At 49.4% G+C, this 19,377-nt stretch overlaps 1 long non-coding RNA gene across 1 annotated transcript; it reads left to right on the top strand.

Annotated features, from left to right (window-relative positions):
- The first annotated feature begins 2,344 nt into the window (after positions 1 to 2,344).
- On the top strand, positions 2,345 to 11,099 carry LOC148006152 (uncharacterized). The gene is made up of 5 exons (XR_015621464.1): positions 2,345 to 2,608; positions 3,277 to 3,338; positions 9,648 to 9,754; positions 10,235 to 10,464; positions 10,943 to 11,099. It is a non-coding gene; the product is annotated as an uncharacterized LOC148006152 (long non-coding RNA).
- Positions 11,100 to 19,377: the final 8,278 nt, after the last annotated feature.

Raw genomic sequence — 19,377 nt, 5'->3', positions numbered from 1 at the left:
TTGCCATGACAGAGGAGGACTTGATGTTTGGGTGCCAGGGAAGCACTAGGTATTGGGGATGGGAGATCTGGAATTTAGTCTTTACTTGATCTCTAAAATGTCCCGTGTTGACCTTGAGCCTCTTGTAGTCTGATGCCTGATTTTCCCTCCTTCCCTCCCTCCCTCCCTCTTCTTCTCATTGTTGACTGAAGCTCAACCCCCCTCCATTATTCTATTTTTTCCCTACTAATGTAGAAGTTATAATAATGCTATTTCTAATCTCCTATAATTAGAAAATCTGACATGCATATTTAGATTATAATTGTTACCTAAAATTTCTGCACCCTCCCCCTGTACAATTCCAGGACCTTGAATACACATTCTCCCCGCCCCTCCCCCCTCGACTTCTACCTCCAACACGCTTGCTCATACGTACACAGCCACGTGTGCCTGCCTTTGCCATTTTGGTCACCCCACCTTGACGTATACCAGTTGTTCCTCCTGAGGCCCGTTTTCCTGGAATGAGGTGCTTGGCTGCAAACTCCGGCCGCTTCCGCTTGTCCGCTCTTGTTCTTGGAAAGCCATTTCAGAAGCTTTTGAATGCTCAGATGACAGTTGTCTTCCATCGGCCTTTTGAAGGTGCCGTGCTCCCCGTCCTGCCTTCCAGAGTCTTGTAGTGAGAACCTCTCCATCTGTCGACTCGGCGGCGCCTCTCCGCAGCCTTTTATCTCCCGTCGCTTTAAAGATTTCCATCCCGTCTGAGATATGCTGTGGTTCAACCGAGGTGTGTTTAGATGGAGATCTCTTTACTTATCCTGTTTGGATTCATTGAGAGTTGGAGGGCTTTCGAGTGTTCTGGGAAACTCTCAACTCTTCTGTCCTTGAACTTGTCTCTGTTTTTTTTTTTTTTTGGTTCTTTTTTTTTGGAGCTGGGGACCGAACCCAGGGCCTTGCGCTTCCTCGGTAAGCGCTCTACCACTGAGCTAAATCCCCAGCCCGGTCTCTGTTGTTTTAACGCCCCCTTCTGCGAGGCACCCGTGTTTTATCTCCACTCTCTCTTCTGTATTATCTATTTCTTTCTCTCAGAAAAGTGTGGGTTTTAGCTCCTTTCTAGCTCACGAATTCTCTTTGCCGCTATATTTCACCTTCTGGCCAATCCTAACTAGTTAATACTATACTTTGAATGTCTGTTATAACATCGCTTACTCCCGGGTCCTTGGTTCTTTTTCAAATCACTGCTTCAACCAGTGAGACGGTTTCTTCCACCGTGTGGGTCCTGGGGGTCTAATTAGGGTTGTCAGTCTTGGCAGCAAGCACCTTTACCCACTGAGCCATATCACTGGCCCTTTTAAAATGTATTATTATTATTATGATGATGATTATTTGTGTGAGAGATGCACATGCAGATGTCAGAAGATAATTTTTGGGAGTCAGTTCTCTCCTATGGAGACGGCGGACGTAAGTTCACAGAATTGAACTTACGCCATCAGACTCACACAGCAAATTCTTTTGTTCATGCATCCACCTTGCTGACCCTGTCATACTCTTGATGTCCATGTTTACATATAAAACTATTGTGTATATGCTTTCTATCCCATACGGGCATTCAGTGTTTGCTGGATCAGGTCTGCGCCTGTTGTTCTGTTGACTCCTGCTCAAAGTTTGTGTTCTGTGTGCTTTTTTTCCCCCATAGCCCAGGTTATCCTCAAACCTAAAATCTTCCTGTCTCAGCTTCTTAAGTGCTAAAATTATAGATGTGTACCACCATGACAGGCCTCATGTTTTATAGCTTATTTCCTGCATGACTTATTTTTTAAATTATATTTTGAGACAGGGTCTTACATAGCTCAGGCTAGCCCAAACTCTCTATGTAACTGATGATGATCTTGAACTTCCGATCCTCCTGCCTCCATCTCCGGGGATTACAGGTATGTAATAACTCACTTACATGGTGCTGGTGCTGGGAATTGAACCTGGTGTGAAGTGGGTTCTTTGGAAAGTTGGTTGGATGGTGTTTTGCTGGGGCAAACATGTGAAGGAGCATTTAGCTGAAGCAGACACAGGAGAGAAGATGTTCTGCTAAAGCACGCACGTGACCAAAGTACATGTGATAAAGGATTCTTGGCTAATGACACACATGTATTGATCTACCTCACTGAGCAGTTGAGCCTCATTTGTTGGGAATCCCTAGAGAGAAACGCACCAAAAACTTCTGGTGGTGCACTGCAGTTTCTTCATGCTTACTCGGACTTGGGCTCATTGGCAGAGTGATGTCAGCAGAGACAGACGCACATGCTGAGGCAACACCCTTGGAAGACACGTGAAGTTTGGAGGGAGTATAAATAGAACCCGATAGACAGTAACAGAGGCTGAGCTTGGCTTGCTGGTACAGCTAACCGTGCAATGCTTGCGGGTCTCACATCTTTGCTGATCTTAATCTTTACTCGCTGAGAAAGGCACAGCCGAGAACATCTCCTGGCATTCCTGCTGACCCTGATCCCTCCTGCTGACTAGAGCAGAGCTGAGACTGAGGCCTGGCTGTCTCTGCTAGGCAGTTCCACTGCTGCCGATTTGTGTTTGCTGTTCTGACGCTACTGAGCTGGACTGCTGTCGTATCCCTGAAGCTTTTGTAAGTGGATCAAGCTGCTGCTACTGCTGAAACAGGCTGCTGACTTCCAGACAGCACAAATGGGAGTTGCTCCAAAGAACCTTTCTAAACAGGTCCACTCCCCACGCCCCTGTATCCTTTTTTCCCCTGCTACCTCTGGTGGGTGGTGGGTTACAAGGGAGGTTAAAGCGTTTAAGAACCATCATTAAGAACAGGAGTTGGAAAAATTTAAAGTTACACTCGTGCTTCATGCATGCCAGACAAGTAGGCTACAACTGAGCTACATTGGTAGCCCCTAAGTTTTTAAACATCAAAATGGTACGTACCGAGCTGGAGAGATGGCTCGGTGTTTAAGGGAATTCACTGTGCTTGCAGAGGACCTAAGCTAGGTTCCAGCATCCACACCAAATAGCCTGTAACTCTAGCTCCAGGGGATCTGGCACCTTTTTCTAGACTCCTAGGGCACCCTCAAACATGTGCACAGAAACAAGCACACATGTGAACATGGCTATACGTAAGAATAAATGTTAAAAATGGAGCAAGGTGACTGTGGACAGGATACTGTGTATTCTTTGGATACATATAAATTATGCCACGGCTGCTCACAGGGTGTCCACCCTGCGATGGAGGCTTCCCAGTTCTTTCTGAAGGGTAACAGCACATCACTGCTGTCTTTTTTTTTTTTGCAGGGACCCTCTTATGGTCCCAACTGGGAGGATGCATCTCGAGAGATCGCCTCTGTTTCTGCCAGGTACCTCTACCCATGTGGGACAATTTCCTGCTTACAGCTTTCCAGGACAAACATGAAAAATGAATTCTTGCTCCAAACCCACATAAGGGAGAGGGTATGGTTCCCACTCACATGAAGGGTGATGTATGTTCTCTCTCTGTTTTCTGCCCTTCCCACCAGACGCCAGAAAGGGTCTTCTCAGAGCATGACTGGAGGACTTTTATACAGGCTCAGCCCTTTGCTCCTGCTTCTCTTAAAAACCCACCAGTAGGGTGGGTTGACCAGTTGTCCCTAGCGAATACTGGCCTCAACAGCCAGCTCATTGCCTTTTCTGGACCTAGTTTTAGTTTCTTGCTCTATCAGACTTCTAAAGGTTTGCTCCATTTCTCTACAAGATGGCCACACATTAACATTTTTAAAGTAGTCCACCCATTAACTTTTTCCTTAGTAAGCTTAGCCACATTGCAAAACCTTCCTTGGTACCAATATGGTGTCATGACAAGTGTCTGCCTTGGAGAGCTCACCATGAGATAGGGATCCTTAGAAAGTGAACCAGTGAGCAGCATTTACAGATGGAATTTAAAAGTCGTACAGAGAGAGGATCGTGTCATTCCTTGAGCTCTGATGCCATGCCAGGAACTCTACTGTGTGGCTTGGCTGTTCTCATCAGTGTCATGACCAAGGGACTGTTGCAGCTCACGAGTGAGGAAACAGGAACACAGAGGCCAAGTGACTTGCCTTATGTCACACAGCACCTAGACTAAAGGACATTGGGAAAGCAGGCCATGGGTTTCAGGAGTGGGATCTTAACCTTTTCGGCGAGGGATAGTGTCCCAACCACCCCCCTCCCCCACCCACTCTTTACCTCCCCATTACCACCTGGCTCAGCAGTGACCTCTGAAGCCACCTCCCTCACAGCCTATTCTGAGCACTACTCATCACTGCCAGAAACAGCCCTGTGAGGGGGCAAGGCGAGGGCAACCTCATTAATATTCTCCGTCTGTCACCTTGGCAGGGAGCAGCAAGGCACCGGGAAGGAGCTGTGTGTGTGTCAGGAAGGGCTGTGGTATCATTCCTGTGGCCAGGTGTAAGCCTGGCACTGGGGCCGGGAGGGGTGGAAGGGTGGGAGGCGTGCTTCGAAGAGGACCAGAAGGATGGGAACAGTGGCTCAGAATGGCTGAATGACTTGAGTATCAGGTTGGGGGTTGGGCTGCCTGTGCAGGAAGCCATCTCCAAGCTGTGGTTAAGTCTTTTGGACCTACAGAGAGAGGTAAAGTTACTACAACCACACGGACCAGCACACACATATACACACAGGAGAGTGTGCTGGAACATACTTGTGCACACCCAACAGGAAACATGTCTTTGTGCTTAACGTACTTAGCTCAGAGCCTGGCTGTCCATCTCACGTAACTGATCATAGCTATACACAGCTAAACATTTTTAAGTGGCATGTTGTGTCTCAGTGGGGGGTTGTTCTGCAGTTTAACACTGAAAGCCACGGACTTGGAGCCGAGGGGAGATTTCACTTCTATCCTATCCCTTCTCACCCTCTGCAGAGGAAGCCACTGCAAGAAGTTCCGTGATTTCCCATTGCTTTGCTTCTCTGAGCCGTGTGCTCTCAGAGCAGGCCACTCCATGGCCCTGTGGGCATGCCCTGGGCACCACCTTAGCAGGTGGCTTTCCTCACAGTGTGTGCATGCATGTGCACACATTCACACACCTGGGGGAGCCTGTGGGTCCTTCCGTTTCTTCCTTCGCTCTGGTGTCTACGCATCTAGAAGAATTCCCATTCTTCCTTGAAGCCCTTCCCAGGGTCTGGTCCTCTGATCCTTTGAGAAGTAGAGTCAGGAGGAGGCTGGTGTCATGTGTGTGTGTGTGTGTGTGTGTGTGTGTGTGTGTGTGTGTGTACAAGTATATGGCTGTGTGTGAGTGTGTGCGTGTGAGTGTGTGAGTGTTTGTGTGAGAGAGTGTGTGTGAGTGTGTGAGTGTTTGTGTGAGAGAGTGTGTGTTTGTGTGAGTGTGTGTATGAATGAGTATGTGTCAGAGTTCGTGTTCGTGTATGACAGTGTGTGAGTGTGTGTGAGTGTCTGTGTGTGAGTGAGTGTGTGTATGAGTGTGAGTGTGTGTGTGAATGAGTGTGTATGAGAGTGTGTATGAATGAGTGTGTGTGTGAATGAGTGAGTGTGTGTGAGTGGCTGTGTGTGAGTGTCTATGAGAGTGTGTGAGTGTGTGAGTGAGTGAGTGTGCGTGAGAGTGTGTATGAATAAGAGAGAGTGTGTGTGTGTGTGAGGGTGTATATGAGTGTAGGTGGGTGAATGAGTGAGTGTGGGTATGAATGAGCGAGTGTGTGTGAGGGTGTGTATGAGTGTGTGTGTATGAGTGTGAGTGCGTGTGAGTGTAGGGCGAGTGTGCATGTGAGTGTGTGAGATGGACAGAACATAAAGACTGAAATGGCTAGGCCCAGGAGTGGCTGCACTTGGAGGAAACAGCTCCCACTCAACTCCCACAGCCTCTTCCAGCCCCCACCTCCCACCTGACAGCGCTCTGTCCCCATTTCTTACTTCTATCTTGAACCCCGAGCGGAGGTCTCAGCTTGCTCTGAAGGCTTGTCATGTCTGCGTTTAATGAAGTTTAATTATCTTCCAAGATTCGATGAATAATTATAAATCTCTTCAAGATGCAATCACATGGGCTCGTGCTTCATTAATGGTGGAAAATCAATTGTAATTCTTGTAATTCCTCTCTTCTGGAGGTCGGCCTGTTTGTACATGCACACCCCTTTGTACCTCTCTTTGTCTTCCGAGAAGTACACCTGGTATGGCTTTCTCCTTCCCGCTGATAAGCCTGGAGGGGGTGTGAGGTGGGAAGTGGGGAGAGGGGTGGGACAAAGCAGGGACAGCAAAGGAGGGGGGACGGCTGTGGGTCCAGTGCTGTTGAATGTGGGGATGGGGGGATAGAGACAGTAGGTGTCTCCCAGGTCAGGCCATGGGAAAGCAATGTTTTCTGACCCTTGTCTCTCCATATTTAAATTAAATGATTTATATGTATGCATATGTGTGTGCCTGCCTGAGTGTGGACAACTTAGAAGAATTCGTTCTCTCCTTCTATCACGTACGTACCAGAGATTGAACTCAGGTTACCTGGCTTATCTCACCAACCCTTTCTTCACCTTTAAGGGGTCATGGATCCCTCTGCAAATTCACCAAAGGCTAGCAACACTCCAGCAAGAAAAATATACCCTAAACCTCAGATGTTCCGGGGGGACCCCAAGCATCTGGCCTCCTAGGAGCCTAAATAACTCTGCAGAGACAAACTCTTTTTTTTTCCCCCCCGGAGCTGGGGACCGAACCCAGGGCCTTGCGCTTCCTAGGCAAGCGCTCTACCACTGAGCTAAATCCCCAACCCCCAGAGACAAACTCTTAAGTAACTCAGGACATTCCTCTATCTCTGAGAAATCACGGTGGTGCAGACCTGTATCCCTGGTTAGTTAGGAGGCTGAAGCGAGATCACAAGTGTATGATCTGCCTGTGCTAGAGTTCAGGTGCAACCTGGTGAGACCTTGTCTTAAAGTAAGAGAAGTAAAAGGAGGCAGGCAGAAGACTTAGTGGGTTGAGTGCCTGCGGTGCAAGCCCAAGTACCTGAGTTTGAATCCCCCAGCATCCACATAAGAACCTGGGTCTAGTAATATGTGTTAGTAACCCCAGTGTCTGGGGAATAGAGACAAGTGGACTCCAGGACTCACTAACGAGTCTAGCCAGAATGGCAAGTTCCAGATTTAGGAGAGATCCTGTCTAGAACATTAGGTTTAGAAGGGTCCAGGAAAGCATGCCAATATCAACCTGTGACCTCCACATCAGCTTGATGAGTGAGTGCACCTGCATACAATCACACACACACACACACACACACACACACACACACACACACACACACAAGCACACACGCATGCACGAACGCACAGGATAGGTAATCATTCCTCAGGTGCATAGAATTTTCATCGAGTGTTTCTGGCCTGGGTTTCAATGGTACAAAGCAAGTGGGCGCTGCCACACACTTGGATCCCAGCCATAAGCGCGACCGTGCCCTAGATAGGCAGGGTGCAGAGCTCCAGCATTCAATGCCAGAGCCCTCTGGCCCACACAGCCTCCTTTCAGCCAAGACGTGTGTCTCAACTCTTGAAAGTGGCCAAGTGCTCAAGTGTACACCACACAGGGGAATGGGGGAGCTCGGGGTGTGAGGACATGAGGAGGTTACCACACAATTAGCAGAGCTATGTTGAGAGCCAAGGGAAGGCAAACATCTGGACCCAGTGGAGGACAAGGGCCCTGTGACCCCCTCGACTGGCTCGGTTTCTCTCTGAGCTCTGAGCTCAGCGCTGTCTACCCAGTGCTGTCTAGTGGAACTTTCCGCTCACGTACGAGCTGTTGGCCCCGTGTGGATATTTATTTCAGTTTAAATCAAAATCAAAGACAATATAAACAATCCTTCCTATGCTGCTCTCTCAAGTGCTCAGCCGCCACACCGGCCAGCAGAATAGAGTCTAAACCTTTCCATCATTGAGGGAAATTCTATGGGACAAGGTAGGCCATGGGTCCCTGTGCCTTCTGGCACCAATCCAGGCTCACCAGCTGTTTCTAGACAGTGCTGAACATCTTGGAGCAGCCAGGGATCTTTCCCTGTGGCTGCTAGAATAAATTGTCCTGTCCTGTGTTCCTTTCTGCTGCTGTTGTAAATGCTATGCCAAAAAAGCAGCTTGGGGAGGAAAGGGTTTATTTCAGTTTACAACTCAGAGGTTATAGTACATGTCTTAGTCAGGGTTCCTGTTCCTGCACAAAACACCAAGACCAAGAAGCAAGTTGGGGAGGAAAGGGTTTATTCCACACTTCCCCATTGCTGTTCACCACCAAAGGAAGTCAGGACTGGAGCTCACACAGGGCAGGAAGCAGGAGCTGATGCAGAGGCCATGGAGGGATGTTACTTACTGGCTTGCTTCCTCTGGCTTGCTCAGCTTTCTTTCTTATAGAACCCAGGACCACCAGCCCAGGGATAGCACCACCCACCATGGGCTGGGCCCTCCCCGCTTGATCACTAGTTGAGAAAATGCCTTACAGCTGGGTCTCATGGAGGCATTTCCTCAAGGGAGGCTCCTTTCTCTGTGATAACTCCAGCTTGTGTCAGGTTGACACACAGAACCAGCCACTACACTACTCCATCATTGAGGGAAGTCAGGGCAAGAACCCAAGGCACAAAGCTGGAGGCAAAACCGTGGATGGTCAATGCCTCTGGCTTGCTCTCTGGCTCTTGGATGGCTCATGCTTAAGTAGCCTTCTTCTGTAGCCTAGGGCCATCTGCCTCGGGATGGTGACACCCACAGTGGCTGGACCTTCCCACATCAATTAACAATTTAGACAGTCCCCCACAGGATAGTCTGATAGGTTTTCCTCTCAGATGACTCTAGGTCACGTCAAGTCGGCAATTATGCTAACTATAACCAGGACAGGCCCCGGATGCAGGCTTAAGGTGATACAAATCTGCTTCTGGCTGTGGCATTCCGAATAGATCTCACTGGACTGGCATCGAGGTGTTGGCTGTTCTGGGCATTTTTTCTGCAGTCTAGGGCAGAATAGGAAATTCCTTGCTTTTTCCCAGCTTGTAAAGGTGCTTATGTTCCTTAGTTCCCGCTTTGTCTTCAAACTCAGCAAGGTGCCCCTGCCCCCATTTCTGTACCCAACAGTTAAGAAAGTCACTGGTCCACAACAACTCATATTATTAGATTGGGTGGTCTCCTATTTCAAGGCACTTCACTCATCCCTGTGCACCTGCAAAAAATGCTATTCCATACCTGGCACCCATCCACAGATCCTAGGAGTGAAGGCCTCATCTCTTCAGGGTCTCCTTCTACCCAGCACAGACCCACATTCAGGCTTCCAGATGTATATCCCAGAGCCAGAGAAAAGAGGGACTTCTTCAAGGTCACACAGGCCATGCTAAGTACTGCACTGCCCTTTCGGGTCACCTCCTTGAGATCATATGCCCAAGCCAGTGCTAGGCTCATGAGCTGCTAACAGCTGACAGCCACAGCCTTCTTCCCCTTCCCCCTCCTCCCACGGCCTTGTCCTTGGCTGCTTCTGAATTGCAGGCCCTCTCTCATACTGGTCTTCTGTCCAGTCTTCTGCCAATGGCTGACTGATGCATATACTCAAAGGATGCCCCTCTCTCTACACTGTAGGGGGCACAGGAGCCTCAAAAGGGACAGGTCTCAGGTAAGCTCGGGTCTAAGCTGCAGCTTCCTGATGAATCTGCTTCTGTCTCTCTAAACTCCAACAGGCCAAGTGTGGCACCAGCCTCCAGCCACTGAGCACCTGACTGTGGTCCTGCCTGGCAGGTCCTTAGCCTGCTGGCAGCTACCATGATTCCATGTGACACACTCAGAGGTAATTGGTTTACTGGGGCTGGTGGATGGAGTATTGCTGTATTCTGGCTCCCCTCTCAGGAGGAGACAGTCCCCTGTCCCAGCCTTCAGGGCTCACAGTCCCGTAGAAGGAGGTTGGGCAGAGGCTCCGAGAAGTGAAATATGTTCTCTGTGCTCAACCAGTGATGGGACCTGGTTCCATGCTGGGACCTGTAAGCCCAGGAAGTGGGTACAGTCAGGATTCCCTTTGTAGTTGGGTTGGGGAGAGGCAGGTCCTCAGATGCCTGGGAAGTCTCTTCCTAAAAAGGTTCATCAAGACCCTGTGTACCCCATTGAGAGCAAACATGGGATCAGGAGGGGCTGGGTTCCTCTCCAACACCCACTACTAATCAGGCTCACCCCTCAGAGCCTCTTTTACCTTTCTCATGGAGAGGCTGTGAGGGTGGCATATGCTGTCTCCAGGACTCTCATTTGATGATGGATCTTTTGAGTCTCTCCTCAGATGTGCTGGTGACTCTGATGTGTTGGTGATGTCTTCTGTAGCCAAGTGTTGCCGTGCACTGGACTTTGCTCTAATTGCTTGGGCTTCATTCTCTCATCCCACAGAACCGGGATCAGGTTCTGTTATTCCTAAACAGATGGGAATATGGGGGCCCAGAAAGGTGAATAACTTGCTCAAGGTCACACAGCCAAGGGAAGGCAGATCAAAGACCAGATTCATGTACAACACAGGTTTGTGACTGTCACTAGGCTGTGCCTCCTCCTATCGTCTGTCTCTTCTGTATTTCCTGATTTTCCCACACTGTGAGACCTCCCCAGCTGAAAAAAAAAAGTCTTTTCACAGTGCTGTTTGCCTTTGACAGACAGGTGTGGTCTTCCTATCTGTCAAGTCTCCCAGGTTGGCCTTTCAGAGTGGCTTATAGGTTGTCACTGTATCACAGGTCTTAGTGTCCACCATCAAAAACTAATTAGATCAGCAGGGCTAGTTATGAGCCCAGAACCATAGCTGCAAGAGAGTCTGAAAAATATAGATTCATGGCTTGGATTTCAGTTGTTCCCAAAAGGCCCAAGTGTTGAAGGCTTGGTCTTCAGCCTTGGTACCACTGGGAGGCAATGGAGGCTGCAGGAGCTTGGAACTACTGAGAGGAAGGTAGGTTTTTAGGGGAGGGTAAGGGGATAATGGTGGCCTCTTCCTCTCTTTTGCTTCCAGGCTGCCACCAGATGAGCAGCTTTCTCCCACCATAATATACTGTTTTGCAACAGAGCCAACCAACTGAGGACTAAACCTTCTGGAGCCAAAGGCCCAAAACAAAAACAAACAAACAACCAACAACAACAACAATAAAACAAACCTCTGTCCTCATCAATCAGTCTTTCTTGAGATGCTGTTGGGAGCTGGGGAAAGGGAGGAGGTGGGGTTTAGTTAGAGAATGGGTCGCTGGGGCTGGGCCCTGTAAAGAGCTTTCTTATCCTCTTCAGCCTCTCTCTCTCTCTCTCTCTCTCTCTCTCTCTCTCTCTCTCTCTCTCTCTCTCTGCTCCCTGGCCACCATGAGGGGAACAGCCTCCTCTACTACAGGCAGCCATCGCCATGTCTCTGTCACCTCAGGCCCGAAGCGACAGAGCCTAGAGACCACAGGCTAAACTGATGAATGTAACCTGGAATCCAGAGGGATATTTTTCCATCTCCCCAAAGAGAACTTGAACGTGTATGTTGCTCGGCCATTGGGGAAAGGAGTTACATATTTACTTGTGATATTGAACTTATTCGTTTAATTATGAGTACCTACGAGGAGGTGCTGATCTTGAAGTAAGGTGCAGTCGTGTAGAGATGTGGGTTTCCCCACACAGTGCGTTTCATGGAATTCTTTTACACAGCCCCATTTTGGGATCTCCACACTCAGGAGTGGGGCTGTAACAGAGCGTGACTCCTCTGTCTGTATCACTTCCAGAGATGAACTGGCATCAACCTGCACCCCTACCTTGTGTAGCCCCAGACCTCACTCTAAGATCTTTCCATCTGTAGGTCATGGGGTCAAAAGTGCCAGGAGAAGCCCCGTCTATCTATGTGCATAGCCTCATCCCAGCCTCAACTAAAGCTTATCCAAGAACCAAGACAGTCACCCTGGGCCGTGAACTCCCAACGCTTGCCTGTGCCCGGTTCGCTTGGAGAGAGAGAACAGTTTCCATCAGATTCTCGAAGCTTTTCCAAATGACACCCCAGGCTTTTGACTGACATAAATTGAGCAGCCTGTTATATCAGAAGTGAGCTTAGTCAAGGCCCGTGCAGGCGTGTGCCCTTGCGTGTGAGCGGGATGGAGGGGTGGGGCTGGCCCCTGTCCTCTCTGTTGTATCTTCCTATGCCACCTATGTCATTCGTCGCTCTTCTGCTCTTCCTGTCCAGCCTCACGGCATCCCATGACCAGCTGGGCAAACGCGTGTTCCACACAGCAGGCTGGCCCCACGGCTGGCTACCACGCCATGTTTCATTTCTTTCCTGCCTGTTAGCTGGGCCTCCCCAGGGCCTGCTCTCTACAGTTGTTTTATGGAAGGTGTCAGCTTCCCACTCCACTCTCTGGCCTGATGTAGTTATTAGGAACAGCTACAAGAAGAGACAAAATACCAGGCGAGACGGCGGTGGGTAGGGGTCCCCAGGCAGCTGCTCAGAACATACAATCCCTCGTTCCCTGTGTCACCGAAACCAATGCCACGCTTCTGCCATCACATCCTATTTAGGACGGCATAAGGATTGGACTGCGGACTCAGGAACAATTAAAACCGAGTTGCTGGCATGTGGCTCGTTTTGCAAGGTTAATCCCAAAGACAGCAAGACCTGGGCGGACTCATCAGAGCCCAGATGTTTCCTGCTCTGAAAAAGGTCTTCGTTTGACTCCCGATTCCTTTTCCAACCTAATGCCCCTATGGCACTGGTACAATGGCCCTGGCTCCTTACCGGCTTGCCACAAGGGCCTGGTGGAGGCAGAGTTGAGGCCTGACGATTGGATCAGCCTCCTGGTGATTCACTAGCTGGGTAGGACTGGTCTAAGGGCGAGTATGAGCCTGGTCTGTTAGTACTGAGTCCAAATGTCTGTATCCAGTGTTTCCCAAAAGCTGACTCTCTACCTGTTTCTGATTGGGGACTCAGGGCTTCACGCATACATACATGGATGTCCAAGGACCATGGAGACCCTGCCTTCAGACCCCAGCTCTTTTTTCTGTTTTTCTGGGTGATGATGACTAAGCTCCTCTGTCCCCTACCTTTCAGAACAAGAGTTTCAGGCTTGGCTCCAGATGGTACTGTTTCCAACTCCACCTCTGTCCCTGCCAGCTCTACAACTTAAAGCAAGCCTCAGTTCCCTTATCTGCAGAATGGGACACATCTGTGCCTACCTTTTCTGGTTGTTCTCATGGGGACAAAATGAAAAAAAATCACACGGAAAGCAGTTATTGAGGTGAAAGTAGTCACGGCCGTTACAGTATGATTAGGATTCTTCCTTCCCTACAAACCCACATCCTGGCCCCTCTGGAGTTCCTTTTCTACATTCTGTGCTGGGCAGTAAGGTTTGGGGAGTTGGCTCCAGTCCTGGGGTTTTTTCTACCCCATGTGCTAGCCAACCCCTCCCCCCAACTTCAGCATCAACACCACCTCGCCCAGGGTTTAGGCATAAGGGAAGTCCTGTCCCTCTCTCGTCTCCAATCCTACCCCTTGCTGTACTCAGTATGGCAGTACCCTGGGGGCTTGAAGGCACAAATCAACCCAAGCTCCACATCCCCGTCCCTCCACTCAGCACTCTTGGTGCCTCCCATTCATCTCAGAGTGAACGTGGATGGCTGAGGGCATGCACATGTCGTCTAGAGTTTCCTAGGATGGCTGCCGTGACAGCTCAGCCCAAACAATAGGAATCACAATTCTTTCTCAATTCTGGAAGCCAGCGGTTTGAATTCAGGACCACATTTGTGCCTCTGTGTGTGTGTGTGTGTGTGTGTGTGTGTGTGTGGTGAGTGTGTGTATGTGGTGTGTGTGTGGTGTGTGTGTAGTGAGTGTGTGTGTGGTGAGTGTGTGTGTGGTGTGTGAGTGTGTGTGCGTGTGTGTGGTGTGTGTGAGTGTGTGTGCGTGTGTGTGGTGTGTGTGTGGTGAGTGTGTGTATGTGGTGTGTGTGTGTGGTGTGTGTGTGTGGTGAGTGTGTGTATGTGGTGTGTGTGTGTGGTGTGTGTGTGGTGAGTGTGTGTGTGTGTGGTGAGTGTGTGTGTGTGGTGAGTGTGTGTATGTGGTGTGTGTGTGTGGTGTGTGTGTGTGGTGAGTGTGTGTGTGTGGTGAGTGTGTGTATGTGGTGTGTGTGTGGTGTGTGTGTGGTGAGTGTGTGTGTGTGGTGAGTGTGTGTGTGTGGTGAGTGTGTGTATGTGGTGTGTGTGTGGTGTGTGTGGTGTGTGTGTGTGTGGTGAGTGTGTGTGTGGTGAGTGTGTGTGTGGTGTGTGTGTGTGAGTGTGTGTGTGTGGTGAGTGTGTGTGTGTGGTGTGTGTGTGGTGTATGTATGTGTGGTGTGTGTGTGTTGAGTGTGTGTGTGTGGTGTGTGTGTGGTGTGTGTGTGGTGTGTGTGTGGTGAGTGTGTGTGGTGAGTGTGTGTGTGGTGTGTGTGGTGAGTGTGTGTGTGGTGTGTGTGTGTGTATGGTAAGTGTGTGTGGTGAGCGTGTGTGTGGTGAGTGTGTGTGTATGTGTGTGTGTAGTGAGTGTGTGTGTGGTAAGTGTATGTGTGTGGTGAGTGTGTGTGTGGTGAGTGTGCGTGTATGTGTGTGTGGTGAGTGTGTGTGTGGTGAGTGTGTGTGTGTGGTGAGTGTGTGTGTGTGGTGAGTGTGTGTGTGTGTGTGGTGAGTGTGTGTGTGTGTGCACTATGTGAAAGGCTATCTTGTCACCCTTTTCCTCATTGCTCTGTCTCTCACTGAACCCAGAGTTTATATAGATTCATCCATACTACCCGGCTCTTGGAGGCTCTGCCTGTCTCTACTCCCCCTTCTTGGTGACAGACATGTCTAGCCATGCTGTGCTTCTTACGTGGTGCTGGGTACTTGAACTAGGTAATCATGTGTACAGACCAAACCCTGTCATACACTCCGCTATCTCCCTCGAGTTCTGGAGCTGTACTCTGCGAAGGGAACACTGCTTCCTGCCCCTTCCAGCTGGGGCTGCTCCATTCCTTGGCACGTGGGTGTATCCCTCTGTGTGTGTTTCTGAGGCATCTCCTCTGTGTCTGCCTTCTCTTGACTGCCTTGATTCTTCCTCTCCCAATTCTCTCTTAGAAGGACATGTGACTTCGGTCTTGGGTTCAGATCACCCAGGGATGCTCTCCAGCTCTATCAGATCAGGGATGCTGACATGTATCAGAATCCTTAAGTTTAATCACAGCTACAAAGACCCTTTCCTCAACACGATGAATCACTGACTCCAAGGTTAGGATGTAGGGATGTGTTTTGGGGAACACCACTGAGCCCCGTTCAGACTTGAAGAGTATCCCTCACTCACTGTAGCACCACCATGGTCCCTAGCATGTTCTTTTACAGTATCATTTCTCACTTTTCTTCAGAAAAACATCTCCCAGGGTCTTCATTCAGCAATGATGTCCCTGGCTACCTTCTTAAGATTCTGTCCTGTTGCTGTGATTGGATACCTGAGAAGAAAGCAACTTAGGGGAGGAAGGGGCTTTTTTATGCTTCTAATTCCAGGTTACAGCCCATCATTGTAAGGAAGTCGAAGCAGGAATTTCAAGCAGCTAGTCACATCACACACACAGTCAGGAGCAGACAGAAATGAATGCATACTTGCTTGTATGTCCTTAGCTTGATTTTTCCACTTTCACACAGTTTAGAACCCCTGGCTAGGGAATAGTGCTGCCTATGGTGGGCTTGGTCTTCCCACATAAGTTAACTCCCTTAAAGCAATCCCCCTGCAGGACAACCCAATATAGGTAATCCTTCACAGAAGCTCTTCCTGGGTGGTTCTAGGTTGTGTCAAATTGACAAAGCCACCATCTCTCCGTTCTTTACCACTCGTGCTTCATTTTCCCCAGCACATTCACTGCCTGTTAGAGAGATGGCTTTATTTGCTTATTGCTCCCGCTGTCTGGGAGAATGAACCTCCACCAGGACAGGGACTTCGTCTATTTAGTTCATTGATCTGACTCTGTTGTCTACGATCGAGCCTACACATACTAGGTACTCAAAAAACATTTGCTGAGTGAATGACTGAGTGAGTGAATGAATGAATGAGTAAGTGAATGAATGAGAGTGAATGAGTGAGTGAGTGAATGAGTGAGTGAGTGAATGAATGAATGAATGAGTGAGTGAATGAATGAGTGAGTGAGTGAATGAATGAGTGAGTGAGTGAATGAGTGAGTGAGTGAATGAATGAGTGAGTGAATGAATGAGTGAGTGAATGAATGAATGAGTGAGTGAATGAATGAGTGAGTGAGTGAATGAATGAATGAATGAGTGAGTGAATGAATGAGTGAGTGAGTGAATGAATGAGTGAGTGAGTGAATGAGTGAGTGAGTGAATGAATGAGTGAGTGAATGAGTGAGTGAATGAATGAGTGAGTGAATGAGTGAGTGAATGAATGAGTGAGTGAATGAATGAGTGAGTGAATGAATGAGTGAGTGAGTGAATGAATGAACGAGTGGACTAGAAGAAACAGAGCGAGGCCCTTGGGGCTGATGCAAGGAGCTTTCTCTTCCCCTCTGGTAAACTTGTGGCTGCAACAAGGCCAAGAGGTAAATGAGATGTGATTCAGGAATGTGACTTCCTGTCTGTGCCAGCTGCCACTTTACTTATGGCGCCCGGCGCTTTGCAGACGCTTGGCAGAGATCCGTTGAATGAGTGACTCACCCTGCACAGATAATACAAGGTCCATAAAGTCACGTATGTCAGCGTGCCAGGGCCCTGTCCTAAGTGCAAAATACGGTGCCTAGGTACCTCTTTGCACCACAAAAGCAAACCCTCCTGAGAAGTACCTGTGCCACCAGCTGATGTCCCCCCTGGGGAATGCCAATGACTATGCAGCAGCCCAGACCCTCCTCTGGGCAAACCCCCAACACCCAGGCTTCTGTGGAGATGGTCTCTCTGTTGGGCTGGCGGGCAGTACACCCACCCAGCCAAGAGGACTATCGTAACTGTGGACTGCTCCTGTTCAGGGGACAGCACCATGACCTGGATCAAGAAATCAAGAGGCACATTATTCAATAAGGACAGAAGTTCTCAGGGATGCACGGACCACCAGGTCACCTGTCACTTTTATGCCTCCTGGGATTCCCACCTGGTGCTTCTGCTGGCAGTGCTGACCCCCACAGGAGGAGAGGACAGAGAAGTAGGGTACAGTCATGGCGTTCTCTGAGGCTTCTCACGAGGGGTATGTTCTCTGTCCTCTCCCAGGCTTGTATTAACACCGATACCCAGAGGAATCTAGACAGGGCCATTGATCAGAGACACCTGGGACTGAAGCCAAGAGCCAGCCTGGATGTCGGCTCCTGAAGGTACTGGGCCGGTGGGTTCCCAGGCTCGTTCCTCTTCTCAGAGCCTGTCTCTGGGATAGAGGCTCCTTCTGGCTGTCTGGTGGCAGCAGGGGTGCAGACTTCACATGCACTTGCCCACCATCATCTGCCATCTGTCTTGTCCCTGTGTGTCCCAGGTGGGTGGGTACTGCAGGTTAACCTGCTAACCCACTGAAACCAGCTTGAACCCAAGCGATAACTGTCAGGAGAAATTTCCCAGTGGAATGAAATAAGGAGCAGGAGGGTGGAGTGAACAGGAGCTGTCCGTCGGAAGCTCTCTGTAGACATTCATTCATTCCCGTCAGGAACACAGGGGGTTTCTTGTCATAGGAACCATAGCCTTCTCATGCCTGAGAAGGCCAGTACAGTGTGAGAGACAGGAAGATGGGGCTGGGGACTCTTTCCTCCCTCCCTTGGACTGTCTCTGGAGACACTGTTTGAAGCTTTCCTATGGCTTAGGACCTCCCTCCTTCCCTCCACCCCAGCCAAGTGGTTTCATGCCAGGCCCAAGGATTTAGAGGATTTTGTCCTGGACCCCTAAGGGCTTCTTGTGGATTAAGGGATAAATCTCGGGGACAAGTGTTAAGAGTAGGGATGAGCACAAGGAAAAGAATTTTAGTCAGCTCCTGAGATCCTGTCTCTGCCATCGCACCTCGGCCTCCTCTTCTCCACTTCCTTCCCCCTTCCTGCCTGACGGCATGGGGTTCCACTTCTCTGTGAGATGTTCTCCCAGTGACGGATGTATTGTGAATGACTGTCCGAGGAGCCCCTCCCACCTACCCTGCCAGTCCCATGTGCTAGCCGTGATTTCTCATCCATTGACTGAGGGCGTTCCAGATGGCAGCTGACGGAATCTAGCAGACACACGTCCATAAGCGCACCCTTTATGAAGTGCAAGTGTCTTTCTAGCTTGAAAAACAAACAAACAAACAAACAAACAAACAAACAAACACAGTCTTATGTAGATGGCCAGACACTTCTTTTATCTAATTTACAGGTCATTGTGAGTGGCACACGGAAGGACTCCTTGTCATCAGGCTATGGCCTCTTGGGATCTGTGGCCAGCATGGGTCAGGAGGGAGTGATGAGGCTGGCCCGTGCTGTCAGTTGGTGTCTGGGAAGGGATGGACGGCTTCAACCTGCAGTGTGACCATATGTTACATTACGATTTGCTGCTGGGGCTGTTGTTTGTTTTCTGCCTGTGATTTTTATTTATTTATTTTTTTGACAGGGTTTCTCTATGAAGCTCTGGCTGTCCTGGAGCTCACTATGTAGACCAAGCTGGCTTCAAATTCAGAGATCTGCCAGCCTCTGCATCCCCACTGCTAGGATTAAAGGCATGTAGCACCACTGCCAGGGCTTTGAGTGACTCCTGATCTCTCCCTGGCCTCTCTCTGTCTGTCCTTGGGGTGACCTGACCAGGAATCCCCTCAGTCATTCTCTTACAGACTACTCATGTATAGGTTGGCACAGATGAGCTGCCTGGACTGAGGAGACAGAACGAGGGCAGGGAAAGCATGATGCTTAATAGAGGGAAACAGGGTAAGGCTAATGGCCAAAAAGTCATAGAGACGATGCCTTCCTCAGTGTTTGACTAGGGCCGAAGAAGAACATAGTCTCTGTGGCAGGCTCACCAATCTCACCCCCTCCTAGAAAAGAAAATCCTGTTTAAAGTGGCCCTAGTGGAAGGAGCATCCTAACACCAAATGGCTTGCGGTGCTATCCAAAACCAAAACCAACCAGACAAAATAACCAAAACTGAAACATCTCTTGGTGCTGCTTCTCAAGATTCGTTCAGCCCCTGCCTCTTTTCTCCATTCTACTTTTTGTTTGCTTGTTTTTCCTATTTCATGAGATTCTCCCTCCTGCTGAGGCAACCCATATTTGTTAGAGCAGAAGTAGATGAGTGAGAGGCATCTTAGAACCTGCAACTGATTGGTTGCAGGTAGACTGGGAGAGGGTGTGAGTGTAATATGATCTTTGGAGGAGAGAGGGCTATGATTGATTAGTAATGTCTGCTGTGGACAATAGAAGTAATGGTGCGTGTGCTATATATCTGCCATACCAGGTTGGAAGCTCCTGAAAATAAGTTAGGACTTCCTTGAACTGC

This window comes from Rattus norvegicus, chromosome 5, assembly GCF_021556685.1.
Source record: "Rattus norvegicus strain SHRSP/BbbUtx chromosome 5, alternate assembly SHRSP_T2T, whole genome shotgun sequence".
Lineage (NCBI taxonomy): Eukaryota > Metazoa > Chordata > Mammalia > Rodentia > Muridae > Rattus > Rattus norvegicus.
Note: the sequence above shows the minus strand (reverse complement) of the source record. Positions and strands in the feature narration are given on the sequence as shown.